Source organism: Pteropus alecto, unplaced genomic scaffold (assembly GCF_000325575.1).
Source record: "Pteropus alecto unplaced genomic scaffold, ASM32557v1 scaffold5, whole genome shotgun sequence".
Classification (NCBI taxonomy): Eukaryota; Metazoa; Chordata; class Mammalia; order Chiroptera; family Pteropodidae; genus Pteropus; species Pteropus alecto.
The window spans coordinates 3,934,226-3,948,156 of record NW_006441953.1 but is presented as its reverse complement, the minus strand read 5'-3'; the positions used below and the strand labels follow the sequence as shown (position 1 = coordinate 3,948,156).

At 34.9% G+C, this 13,931-nt stretch overlaps 1 protein-coding gene and 1 long non-coding RNA gene across 2 annotated transcripts in view; one reads left to right on the top strand and one right to left on the bottom strand.

Annotated features, from left to right (window-relative positions):
- Positions 1-13,925, bottom strand: part of TET2 (tet methylcytosine dioxygenase 2) — a 116,775-nt gene extending 102,850 nt beyond the window's left edge. The window contains exon 1 of the mRNA XM_006918886.3: positions 13,746-13,925. The gene's annotated coding sequence lies outside the window, so the exon portion shown is untranslated. The remainder of the gene's footprint in view (positions 1-13,745) is intronic.
- Positions 12,930-13,931, top strand: part of LOC112485479 — a 104,557-nt gene continuing 103,555 nt past the window's right edge. The window contains exon 1 of the long non-coding RNA XR_003048462.1: positions 12,930-13,494. This is a non-coding gene — a long non-coding RNA (uncharacterized LOC112485479). The remainder of the gene's footprint in view (positions 13,495-13,931) is intronic.

The window sequence follows — 13,931 nt, the reverse complement described above, 5'->3', positions numbered from 1 at the left end:
TTCCCTTCCCAGGACTCCATTCTCTCATTTGTAAATACAACAGATAGTCTGTAAAGTCTTTTTCAGCCAGTAGCAGTCTATGTGTGATAATGAACTACATTTTTGTAAATCTGATGAATAATTTATTGAAATATTGAAGTAAAGGTGGTGGGAAACCAGGTGGCAATATTTTACAAGTAGTTGGGAACATCTCTAGTTTACATTGCTAATCTAAAATATAACAACATACTCAAACACAAACATTCATGCACACAGAATTAAATCCACAGTCCAAAAATATTAAAAGTTCAAAGATAGATAAAGAATTTTTTGATAGTTTTTTTTTGATAATTTGTAACAAATAGGAAACAGAGCTTGAAACATCTTTTAAATGTTCATAATTTGTAGAGCATTTATTCATTGAAAACTCTTCATAGTCTCATTTTTTACATGTTTTCCCCTTATTGTTGTAGGTACTTTTTTGTGTTAAACATATTTGCTGATATTCAGTTGAATATCACTACTTTATTATTATAAAAATTCCAAAATTAGCAGTCACCTTTTCTTTTCCTTTATCAGGATTCTACCAGATAAGGAGCCGCCCTCTACACCATCCCCATATTGCTGCAGACATAGGCTCTTAAACAGATTATAATGTTAAGAAAAGTAGTTCTATACATATTTTGTGATTTTGGAAAGCATTTCTATATGCAATAGGAAAGACATACTTTCAAAAATAAAACAAATAATGGGTGAGAAACAATTTCAAAACAAGAAAAAATGGCAGCTCTCATTCCAATTGTCTGTTTCCATCCAGATATGTAGTAATATTATTTGAGAGGGTAAGTTGCCATAACTTCTAAAAGAGTCTGAGTCAGCTTGGTTATGAAAGACAGTGACACTCTTAAGAGCTTCATCACCTCCAGCCTTCGGAAACTAAAGCACTTACTCATTTGCCCTAGTTAAAAGCTACTATTTTAAGTTCAAAGTAAAAAACTCTTTTGGGGTGGTAATGGTAGTTTAAAACAATGTGGGGGATCACGGGGAAGCCTCCTTTAAGCATCCACAATGTCACCCTCGCCCCCACTCCGTCAAGTTTTACTACAATCAGTGCTTCCTTATTCTGTATCGGTATTCATGATCCAGGTCATTAAATATTTTGAGATACAGACCACTCCTTCTGCCCCCACGGTTACATCACTGGTGTTCAGAATCCTGGAACAGTGTGTGTAAATATTAAAGCCATGTGTGCTTGACCACATGAGAGGGCATCAGGATGATCTGGAACTCCTATGCAAGAAAGAACACCAGTGGCGACAGTCTTAACATCACCAAGCCAACCGTTTGCTTTAATGTGTGAGCTCCTATGTGATTCCTCCGCTGTCTTCCAAAAGGGCTGTATAAAGGCAGTTTGTACAAAAGATCTTAAGGATTTTGTGCAACTTCATGATATTTAGAAAAATACATGACATTCATATTTTTTCATTTTATATTCATAGACAGAGACTTTTACTGTGGTTCGTTTAACCATTTCTATCAAGAGGACTAAACTCATGTATCAAAAGTCCAAAACAGGTGTGAGTGAAAACATGTGTGCATGTGCGCACACATACAAATACACACACACACACATACACTCTGGTTATGGAAAAGAGATAATCAGCCTAAATTTCCACATTGCTTTTTGGTATGTATATTTCACATTCAATCTACCATTTTGATATTTTATAATACAGAAACACCTGCAACTAAGTCTCGTCTTTATGAAGATAGCCCAACCATTGAATAAATCAATTTTTACTGCAGGCTTGCCACTTTAATGAAACTATAGTCAAATAAAAGTTATATTTAAATCCCTTTCTGAGCAGAAATGCACTAACCTATAGCCTTTATGAAATTCTGAATACTTTCAGATTATAACCATATATGATTTACTGTTCAACAAAGGTGTAAGAAAAGAAGAAAATATTAATGTTCCAACACAGGATAAGATGATTCTTGTGAAAGCCTAAGAGTGTTCAGACATGGCACTGCTCTTAGTGGGAAAGTATACCCATAAGTAATTTCATGCAAACTTGGACTATTTGGGCCTGAAGTGATTGAGATAAATATGTCATCTTCAGGCCAAAACAATAAAAAGCAAGCAAATAAAACAAAGAAATGAAAAGACTCTTTTAAAGCTTATAATCTATGTTTACCATGTCTTAATTTGATGCATTAGAAATGTACAGTATCTTATAACTGACAAACACTAAATAAGTTATATCTTTTCAAATCCAGAACAAACTTTTATTCAGCAACAGAGATGAAAAACATCCATCCTTAGATTTAATTGTGTTGGTTAAATGAATCACTCTTTTGGTAATTTCTTTCAAATGAGAACAAATTCAGATGTTAAACAGCTAAATTTATTTAAATAAATTTAATAACTAAAAGTGACTTCTAAGCCTCATATGTAAATAATATATTTGGACAGATAATTTTTAACTATTACAGATCTAAACTTCTCTTATACAAAATGTTACTTAAAACAGATTTGTTGCTTGGTTTAACCCCAAATCTTGATATGGAATTAAAAATGGAGGAGGGTTGAAAAAGGTGTGGTAATGAACTGAAAAGGGAGGAGAGGGGGAGGTAGAAGGAGTGGGTATATGGTGAGAGGTGGAAGATGATGAAATCGTTTTCTTGAGTGTTTCGTGGTCAGAGTGTCTAGTTCAGTAAGTCCAAGTAAGAATTTGCTCGCATCTGACTAATGCTTACAACTAGAAAAATGCCCTTTGTAAAAGAGACATTGTGAGACTATGCAGCAGGCATGTGCACTTCAGGCACAGTGGCACCGTAACCGACAACCCAGAACCAAGGCACAATCTGCCCATATTTTCTAAAATCACACACAAAAAATTGGCATAATTGGTTATGTTTGCTGCAGGAGAAGAAAAAGAAAAAAGAAAAAAAGATTGCCCTGTATTAAGGCACAGCCTTTGAGGCTTTGGTAGAAAAACTGCTTACTGGGTGAGTGAATCCTGACCCAGACACCTTGATCTTTGGTTCATAACCCTGTCACAGCCAGACAAGGGCTCCCTCCTGGACTATGAATTAAACTGTGTGATTCCTCCATCCACAGACACACAAGCCCTGGACTCTCTCAGCTGTTACATAAGAGCCTCTGGAATCCTAGGATAGTGTTTGTAAATAGCACTACCATGCTCACGGCACCCACGTGTCAAATGTTGATATGACCACGTGTAATCGGAAGGCGAGTAAGCCTCAACGAGCTCAGAAGAGAAACCTCTCACTTCTTCGGCACTACAGATGAGCATATGCATGTCGACGAATTCTCTCTAAGGGTATTTATTTTTCTGTCCTTTGTTTTGACTTTTCTTACCCTGTCCACCCCTCAGAAAGAAAAAAAAAAAAATAGTGGGAAGAAGAACTAAATGAAATGACCACTGCATCTTTTTCTTTCTTTAAGTAGCTCCTGACTTGAGGACAGGATCAAAATTAACTGCCCTAACTAGAGTAAGTTCTATATTCTCAACGACATATTCTGAATGCACCTTCTACCTCTTCTCAACCCAAGATTTGTTTCAATTTGCTCATTTACTTCAATATGTACTGAAATGTTGAGGCAGGATTACACACCACTACATACACTAAGTTTGCAAAGTGGCAATTTACAGCCAAATAAACTTCCATGATCCTTTCGGCATAAGTATCCAATGACTTTGGGTGAAGAGAAACAGAATTTAGTATATTACCTGTCTTCTTATTTTAAATTTACCCTTATCTACATTCACTTTATATTTTACAATAGATTTGTGAACAGGAAACAAACTTCATTTCTTAAGAAGGCTAAATTTTTACCGATAATAGAGAAAAGTAACAATGTAAACAATTAAGTTTTTTTCTCCCCTAAATGTGAAAAGTTTCCCATAACCTTTGGGATTATTTAAAGTATGACAAATTGTAACAATGCAAAAATAAAAATTAAAGCAAAACTGGCAGGAGGAAATCAAACTTGTGTTTTTAAAAATATCCTCACTTCAACAAAATCTCAAGAATGGTTTTTAAGTCATTTTAGAATGCTATGTCCTATATATCTCATACGCTTGATAAAATTGTTTTTAAATTATATATTAAATATTTGTCTATAAAAATGTCTATAAAATTTCCTACTTGAAATAAGAATCACATTGAAGAGTAAACAAGTTAAAATTTAAAATACGGAAAATTAGTTTCCAAAGTCAATAACCAAATGTCCTTTCCAACTTTGATTTTCAGTAGAAACACATAATCAAATCACAGCTATTAAAAAGGTAAGTCATTAGCAAAATGTCTACTAGCCTTGTTTTTGCCAATATGTTTTTCTCCAATTAACAATGGGCAGATATTCCAAAATTAAATACAACTTTCTCTTAATGTCAATTATAGATATTATACCTCTTATTATTATATTAAAATATTATATTTTTTCTCCTAAAATCTGAAAACCAGTCCATCCTTAGTATAAAAAATTTTTTTACAATTGTAATTATATTGATGTTCATACTGTGTTAAAAAAAACTCATTTAATAAAGTAGTACTTTGATTTTACAACATCACAGGTGACTGGACTGAAATATGGATTCAGTCTACAGAACAAAATTTAAAATACATGTTTTCCTGCTAAAATGTACCTGCTTCTCTTTTTACTAAAACAGGTAACTTATATGGTGAGTATTTTTGGTTTAGAAGATTTGTTCTTCCCTCATGTTTAAAAAGTATCCATTTATGGTATTCTTCCTTTCACCAGTTATGTTTGGTACATTGAAATATGAATGTAAATGAATTAATGTTTTAATAAGTGAATTCACTTTTAAAATGCTCGCTCTAATTTTATGAACTATCAGACACTTTATTTGCAGAAATAATTTCTTGTTCTGTTGTGAAGTATGCAGTAAAACAAACAAAAAGCTAATAATCATCTAAACTAATTAGAGGGTGTCTAAAAGTAATCCTTTTAATGAAAAAATCTTGAAAGGTTATAAAAGAGCAGAGAGAACTTTATAGCCAATGGCAAATATAAAAATTCTATAACTTCAAAGTAAGAGACTTCAAACAAAAGTGGAAAAAAGTTCTGAAAGAACAAACAGATTAAAAAATAAATTAATAGGAACAAAACAGTATGTTAGCAATGGAATCTGGGTGTGATATCATTGTATTATTGTCAGGTTCTGGTGCTTTACTTTAAAAGCAGCACAACCAATAATTATGGTTATTTTAATGGGTGCCCTTGTTTCTTAATGCAGACAGGGAAGAAAAAAAAAAGGAGGAATAACTCAGAGATAGACCATGTTATATGCGCTGGGTTCACTATCATTCTTTTAGCCTATTTTCTTCCATACTGTGAGACAGAGAATATACCAATTTAAGGAGACTATAGGAAAAACCCATCTTGAGAGTTGGGTTGAATAGTTCCCATTAAAGTATAACCTGGACATAGAAACTAGATTTAATATTCTATCAAGAAAATAAGTGACTTGGTAAGGCAGGTTTTAGCAATAGCTAATGAGACATGACAATAGTCATTAAAATTACCTTACTTTGCAGAATCCACAGAACAAGCTGTGACAAATCTCAAAATAATAAAAGTAGCAAATGAAAAATATCAACACTACGTATGGCATACCTTCATGGGAGATCTGCTGTGTCTGTACCTGACCACAGACAATTCGCTCTCTAGTGAAAGCAGTCCATCAGCAAAAATTCACAGCCCTGTGTTTTTCTTTTGAATAAAGTATGTCTTCTGTTGTAATTATTTATAAAAACCAAAGCTAAAAATATAAACAGCAAATCAAAATATCTTATTTTCTGTATTTCTAATTTGTTTGAAAAGGATTATAATTTTTGGAAGTACATTTAAAAAGCAGAGATGGCATACTACACTCAAACCACTGAACAATGTTTTGAATATTATGGAAATACCAGTATAAAAATCTACTGTCAGCTGAGGTCGTTTACGAAGTGTTAAGAGAAACAAGAAAGGAGTAAATACAAGTAGGCTGCTCATTTCTCCCATAAAGAGAACCAGACCTTTATTCTATCTTATTGCTTTCCATAATGATCAGTCAACTTCTTGATGGGTTAAAGGTTTTAACATGAGGGCCTAACTTGTGCCTGTTAGAAATACAAACCGAACTACAAGAAAGTACTACAATCATACTCTTAAAAAGGAGAATTCTGGGTCATTTCTATAGCTCTTCCTTCAAAAAGTAATGATCACAGCAATTATGTGAAGCCAAGACACTTCCTTATTGAGTACAAGAGCATGTATCCATTATTAAAGCCAAATGCTTCCTGATCATTGAATCTCCCTCACCCCAATTATCAATCATGGCCCCAAGCTATGAGATCCAAGCGGCGGCAATCCAACATTCTCATCGGAATAAGAAGGGAGATAAGTATTGTTCAACAAGAAGAATGTCTGGTATCTAGAATTACATAAAGTTAGAAATTCAAATAAACCAACCCCAAGTAATTCACTCTGCATGTCCAAAACTACAAGTCCTAATTTCATAGGGACAAGTCCTAGAAATCTGTACTCATTCATTTTACCATTAATAAATCTGGAAAAATTCTGTTGGTGTTTGTAAAGACTGTGGTAATGTGCCTGCTAAAATGTAAGTGCTTCTAAGTGATTCTCTTTTTTACTAAAAGAGAAGCCATCAACATTTTGACTCTTTTCCTCACTTTGTCTTGGCATCACAAACACTGTTGCAGAGCAATTTCTTTCTCAGCCCTATTTTATATCTATAGTGTACTACAATATTAGTACACAGAAATGGATTCTTTGTTTAATCCAATAAGACATTTTGTCATTTTAATTTTAAAAACCGATAGATGATAATAAGAGAAGTTATAAACAGTTAAAATCAAAATTTAGAAGCCTTCTCCAGTGCTCTTCCTCCAGTGCCCTTCTGTTTTCACTTAAACAAAAAATTTTTTTTAAAAAAGGATCATCTAGGATTTCCTCTCATTTCTAGATTAAACTGCACATTTCACAGAAGTTTAATCAAGAATGGCAATTTTTATAGACATTCCTTTCAAAACTTGGGTTACAAGTGTTAAACTAATTGGAAAATGGCTAAGTAATGGAATACATTTGAGAAAGTTTCTTGCAATTATATATTAAGCCCTGTTCACCAAGTCATCTATCTAACCTATCACCTGTCAAGTGAATCATCTCCTAAAGTCCTAAAGGCTCTTCTTCACTACAGTGGTGAACTTTTGTGTAATTAAACATCCTTCTTCTCATCTATGAAAGAAAGGCAACTACACAGAACTCACTGGTGCCATATTTCTAGAAAGATATGCTTAGCCTCATACAACTCAAACGGTGCCTACATTTCTTTGCATAAGACATGAAAGCCAAATATCTTGTCAATGGTATGCATTTTTTAAATCTTTGAGATATGATTCACATACAATAAAATTCACTCTTTTCAAGTATATAATTCAATGTTTCTTTAGATTTGTGCAATCATTACTATCTAATTAGAGAACATTTTCATCATCCCTAAAACAAATCCCATATCAATGAGCAATCGGTTCCCCTTTCCCCTGCTCCAAGCCCCTAGCAATAACTAATCTAGCTCTGGTCTCTTTAAATTTGCTTATTCTGGACATTCCATATAAGTGGAATCATACCATATATGACCTTTTCTTTCTTACTTCTTTCAAGGTTCACCTATGTTGTAGCATGTATCAGTACTTCATTCCTTTTTATTGATGAATAATATTCCATTGTATGAATATACCACAGTTTATGCATTTATGAGTTGATGGACATTTGGGTCATTCCAATTTTTGACAATTATTAATAATACTGTTATAAATATCTGAATACAAGTTTTTGTATAGACAATTGTATGCATTTAAAGTCTCCTTTTATGACTTTTCCTAAGTAATCGACATTACAGCTACTCTTTTATTATTAATGGTAATGAGGCAGTATATATATAGCATAGTGTCTAAAAGACTGGGCTCCAAGGACAGGCTGCCTAAAATCAAATCTTCAAAGCCATTCACTGGCTGTATGAACTTGGGCAAGTCATTTAACCTTGCTGAGCTTCAGTTTCTCCACCAGAGATAAGGACAATAATAACACCTATCTCTAGAGTTGTGATAAGAATAAATGATATAACTTACCATATCATATAACATTAAAACAACTTAAAGTGTTTTGAACACAAAGGCCATTTTATGCAAAAAAATTTAAGTAAATAAAAACATATTTTGATGCACATTTTGATAAGGCATGGTAGCACAATCATGTGACCAATGAAGTAAATGTTAAACTTTTCTGTTTTCTGGAAAAAAGGTTTAAAAATATCTGAGCATGTGATAAAGTGGTATAGAACTAATATGCACATACACACATATATAAGTTAAACTGGGGAAATCTGAGTAAGACTGGTAGACTGTCAATGTCAATATCTTGGCTGTAATATTATACTACAGTTTTGCAAAATGTTGTCGCTGAGGAAAATTAGGTAGAATGTACATGCCCAATTTGCATTATTTCATATAACTGCATTGAGTCTATAAATATCTCAATAAAAATTTAATTTAAAAAATGTGATCCCAGAATTAATTTACCAAAAGTCATTAAGCTGTATGTTTACAATTGATTACTTTTATGAAACAACTGCCATAGCCTTTAGAAATTACATTTAAAGAAAAAGCGCCAACATTACTACCATCTTCACCATCGCCAAGACTTTTTATATTATTTTTCTCTTATGAGGGAGAATACAATACACATTTTCTAATTAAATGACATTATTTTTGTTAGTTCTACATCCTTCATTAAATCTTTTTTTCAGTTTTTATTGAGATGTAATTGACATAACATGGTATAAGTCTGAGGTGTACAATGTAGTGATTTGATATATGTATATATTGGGAAATGATTACTGCAATAAAGTTAGTAAATACATCCATCACTTCACAGTTACAATTTGTGTGTGTGTGTGTGTGTGTGTGTGCGTGATGAGAACTTTCAATATCTACGCTCTTAGCAAGTTTCAAATATGCAATATAGAACTATTAACTCTCGTCACCATGCTATACATGACATCCTAGAACTCATATATCTTACAACTGGAAGTTTATACCCTTTGATCTCATTTACACCACCACCCACTTTCCTCCTGTTCATTAAATCTTGATTGAGTAGAACACTGCTAGGATCTATTAGGGAATAAAAAGACATAGAAATCTGATTTAATATTCTATCAACAGATATAAATATAATTTGAAAGAAACTCTTATAGTATTTTCAGTGAAGCAACCAGTTTATGTCCTAAACTGTTGTTCCAAAACACTTCATCCCAATTTATTCACCTCTTAATTTAATTCTCAGATTATTTGGAGCTTGATTTCAAGTCAGTTTGAGTAACATCCCTTAGTAAGTATAAAATATTGAGTTCTTAAGACAGCAGGTAGGTATACATTATTACTAAATTTATTTTTACACAAAATATTGAAAATCCACCTACTATCTATTTCTACCTCTTGAAGCCTGGCACATTTAACTGCATTTCATGGCAAGTGGAGAATGCATAAATCAAAGCTGATAGAATTTACTATTTTCGAATGGACAACCAAAATCCATTTTATTGAGAAAAGATTATACATCTATCTTAAGTCAGTGATTTTCTGCACTGTACAATGCAGGATTAGAATAATGCTGAACATAAGTAGATACAATGAATTCTTTCTGACTTGCAGTTACAATGATTCAAGCGCTCACTTTACCCTCTCCCCTTCTGGAACTCTTCTACAATATACCAAATCAACAGATGTACTAGATAACCTCCTTAAATAATGTCACAGTATTCACTGAGCTTTGGCAGTGAGTCAGAATAGAAATTAGAGATCTAGACCAACTAAATACTGTATATTTGGCAAAATCATTTGTGGTTGTGTTCTTCAGCACAGTTTCCGAGATAACCACCAGTTCCACTTGGCAACCTGAGTCTCCCACAGTTATGTCTTTAATTGTAAAGTTGGCTTGTGAGATAATTTCCTGCTACTGGATTTCATGCCATTACTACTCTGAAGATTGGTGGCATAAGAGTTGAGAAAAATGTTATTTTGACAAACCAACACTGACAACTGGTCCAGAGTTTTAACCTGTTCTCATGATAGGAAACAATGATAGTAAAACAGTCTGTATGATTCTTTATAAAACAAAGATTCCCTCTAGTAGTATGAGATGGCTAGGTAAGACTATTAAATTCTATTAAGCAACAGCAGCAACAAGTGAACTTGTAATAGAAGCAATTAGAGCATAAAAAAGCAGATCTAATATTTCTAAGTACTACACATGCTAAAATGTCAAACATCTAGCTTTTGGAGACATTTTATTTCAAGGTAATTTCATAAGAACTTATAAGAATTCACCAATTTGGATTTGGGGCAGGTCAGAAAATAAGAGTTTCTGCCTAGGTGTGTCTGTGAATCATAAGACAGGCTTTTTAATGAGGTCAGCAAGTAAGGAAATACATTTCAATAGTGACATTTGGCTTACAACATTGTGTATGGGTGGGGCCTTGAAGGAATTGATAGAGATATTCTAACTTCAGCAAGTGAAACCAAAACATTAACTGCAGTTTTTATTACCTAATACAAGTCCATTGCCCAAACAGGACTTTGGAAGTCTGTCATAACAACTTCTAGGCAGGTGTATTTCACTTGTTCTGGAGCTGATGCTGACCTGCCAGTGCCTAGTCCATGTGCCACTGCATCAAAATTGCATCAATCCCTCTGTTTCCTGGCATGGCCCAGCACAATGCCAGATCTAATTTGAGCATTAAGAAAAAAAGAAAAAAAGCTTAGTAAATGTGTGAATTTAAAGAAAGCAAGGGAGTTCTCTCATTGCAAGTTAATTTCTCATTAACCATTAGTTCAATAAGAAAATAAGTGAAACAATACTGCAGTTTAAGAAAAACACTTGTCTTTGTCCACTTTGACTCCCCTAAAATTCAATTACCCAAGACAGTCCTATCTATAAAAATTTTTGGAGCACCCAGGTGGTATTGACTCTCACAAATATCATAAATAAAAAACTGAGTTTATGTCTTTTATTATAAACTATCCCATACTGATTCAAATGATTCTTCTTTTCTAATAAAGAAGAAAGTAGCACTCTTATTCAGATTGGTGAATAATACTCCCATCCCCTCCTTATAATCACTGAAGCCCTCATACAGCACTATAATTAGCAGCTATTTTTAGCATGCAAATAGGATGCATTAAATAACAAAATAGTCTAAATTTGATAGGAAAGAATAAGCCTTCATGGTCACAACCGGAATTATTAACCAGTGCACATATTCTTAGATATCAATGTGAGTGGAAAATAAATCTACTCTTAAACAGCTCGAAGATAGTACATACCATAACATTTAAAAAGTCCATAAAAAGTAGTTAGATACTAGTCTATTAGCAAAAAAAAAAAAAAAAAGTTTATTTTTCTAATTCTGAATTGCTGGAATAGTTAACCATTGTTCTCTCAGCAAATAGTAAGCATTTATGCTAAATTCCTAAGTGTTCTTTCTTTAATATTTTATGACAAATAACTAACCAAATGAGCTGTTTCTGTTCTGCAGAGATGAGTAATACTTCTCCCTTGTAATCATGTGAAATAACCACTAGTATCAATGATTAAAGTAAACTGCTTTCCCAGAGATCAACATAGAGTTACAAAGTGAACTACTGGGGACAAATGGTTTCAGAAATCTGATTTATGGAGTAGTGTTCGTTATTTTCTTTCTGTCCATCTTTTAATCATCTACATACCTTCTAAATTTAAGCTTGACTTTGCAACCCTTCACTTACTTTGCTTAATAACATTAAAAGATGAGTATTTATTGCACTGAAATTTATATTCTACTTCAAACCTGTTATGAAACACACATGTAAACATGTAAAAGAATATAAGTCCCCTCCAGTATTTCAACTTTCCATTAAAATGCAAATATAATGATTTCATTAGTCAGGCAACAATACCCACAGTCTTAAACCAGACAAAACCAATAACTTTTTTTCTGTACATCCCAACTTCTCCCTAAGATACAATCTTACTCTTATGTTGGATCATTTGTTAATGAATATTTTTGCCTTTGGACTTGCATTATCCTTGATTGGAAGGGGGAAGCTAAAATATGTGATTTGAGATTTTAAATTCATAGATGTACCCTACTCCCTAGACAGGCAAATATAAAAATATTTCACTAAAGTTAAGCAAATAGTTGGAAAATAACCCTTCTTTCAGTTCCTAAACACTGGATGAAGTGTGTGTGTGGGGGGGGGGGGGGAGTCACTCAATGCAATTAAAAGTATGTCATGAAGGCAATAGTCAGCAAATAACATTGTATTTTATATTCAACCTTCCGTGGAGTCTACCCAGGCCATACTTAATTTTGTCATAGGTAGAAAACTCTCCATGGAAACTCTGCTAGCTTAATAATACTATACAAGCAGCCCCAGTAAAAAGATTCAAGATTCAAGTGTGTGTATGGAGAGAGAGACAGAGAGACAGAGAGAGCATCATAGGCATGTGTATATAAGAAAAAAACAATATATATAAGGTTTGGAACTATATAGGAGTGTGTGTGTGTGTGTGTGTGTGTGTGTGTGTGTAAGAGGAGGAGGAGATGGAGGAGGTGGAGGAAGAAAAGAGACACAGAGAAAGGCAGAGAGATAAAAGACCCAAGAAAAGAGAACAGCCAAGAGAGAAAGAAATTTGGACGGGACTGTTAGAAAAATGCTCTTTACTTCTCTGCTTCTTTGCTGGGATTGGGTTTCATTTCTTTCGGCGCCCCTGACCTTGCAGTCTTCCAACTCTCCACGCTCCCCCTCCCCGCCCCCTCCCCCGGCCTGCGCCTGCCTTTGTGTCTGCCTGTCACTTACCGGGGAGCCCAACGAAGCGGATTCGGGAGAAGCACAAAGCCAGGATACAGATTTGCCCACAAATTCTCTTACACACATTCCCCAGGCTGCAAGGCACAGCCCATCGCAGAGCTGATGTACCTTGAGAGAGTGGGTTCTGGTCTTGTTTGGGGGACCAGAGAAACTATTCTTTCCTCTCTCACTCGGCAGCACTAACAAAACGTGCGGACTCAAGGAAAAAACAAAACCTCACTTAGTGTACTCCAGTTCCACTCCCGGTGACATTCGCTCGGTACGCCCCCCAAAAAGGGGACAGGGGGACAGAAGGGGCGGACGCTAATCCAGAGGCAGAGCCAGATCCAGACCGACAGCACATAAAAGGGTCGAAAACCCCCCGTCACTGTTCTTTCCGGGGTGGGTTAGGATAGACCAGAGACTCGTCTGACTTAGAAGGGGAGTGGGAGGATTAGAGGGAAATGTAGTGCCCCCCAAAGCTGAACTATTTTAGAAAGGAAAGCAAAGAAAAATCACTTTCCTGGCGATAAAAGGCCGGGAAACCGGCTGGTCGGAGTCACAAAGGTAAGTTTTCCGGGTCCGGAGGAAGAGAGAAGAGAACCCAGAACTATAGGTTTAAAGGGGGGAGGAGGGGGAATTAAAACTATATTTGTCAGCCATGTTGAAGAGGCTCCAGTAATTTGTGAAGCTTCCCTCTTCCCTCTTGATATTTGTGGGTGACACTGCAGGGTTTGCTCCCCCGTCCCTGGAAGCCCGAGAGAAAGCGAAGGGGAGAGGAAAGGGAGAGTTTCGCGGCAAAAGAGAAGCACTCTGACCTCGTTCTCGTCTCGCAGCCTTGCAGCAATCCAGCAGTTGCAGTCAGGTCTCCTTTCTAACAAATCCTAAAGGGCAGCCATCTTGCTTCCTTCTGCTTCTCTACGAAAGCAGCCTAGCCTCCGCATCAATATTCATAAGGCAGTTTGACGTCTGTTCTCATCACTCGGCGGGGCCGGCTTCTCGGG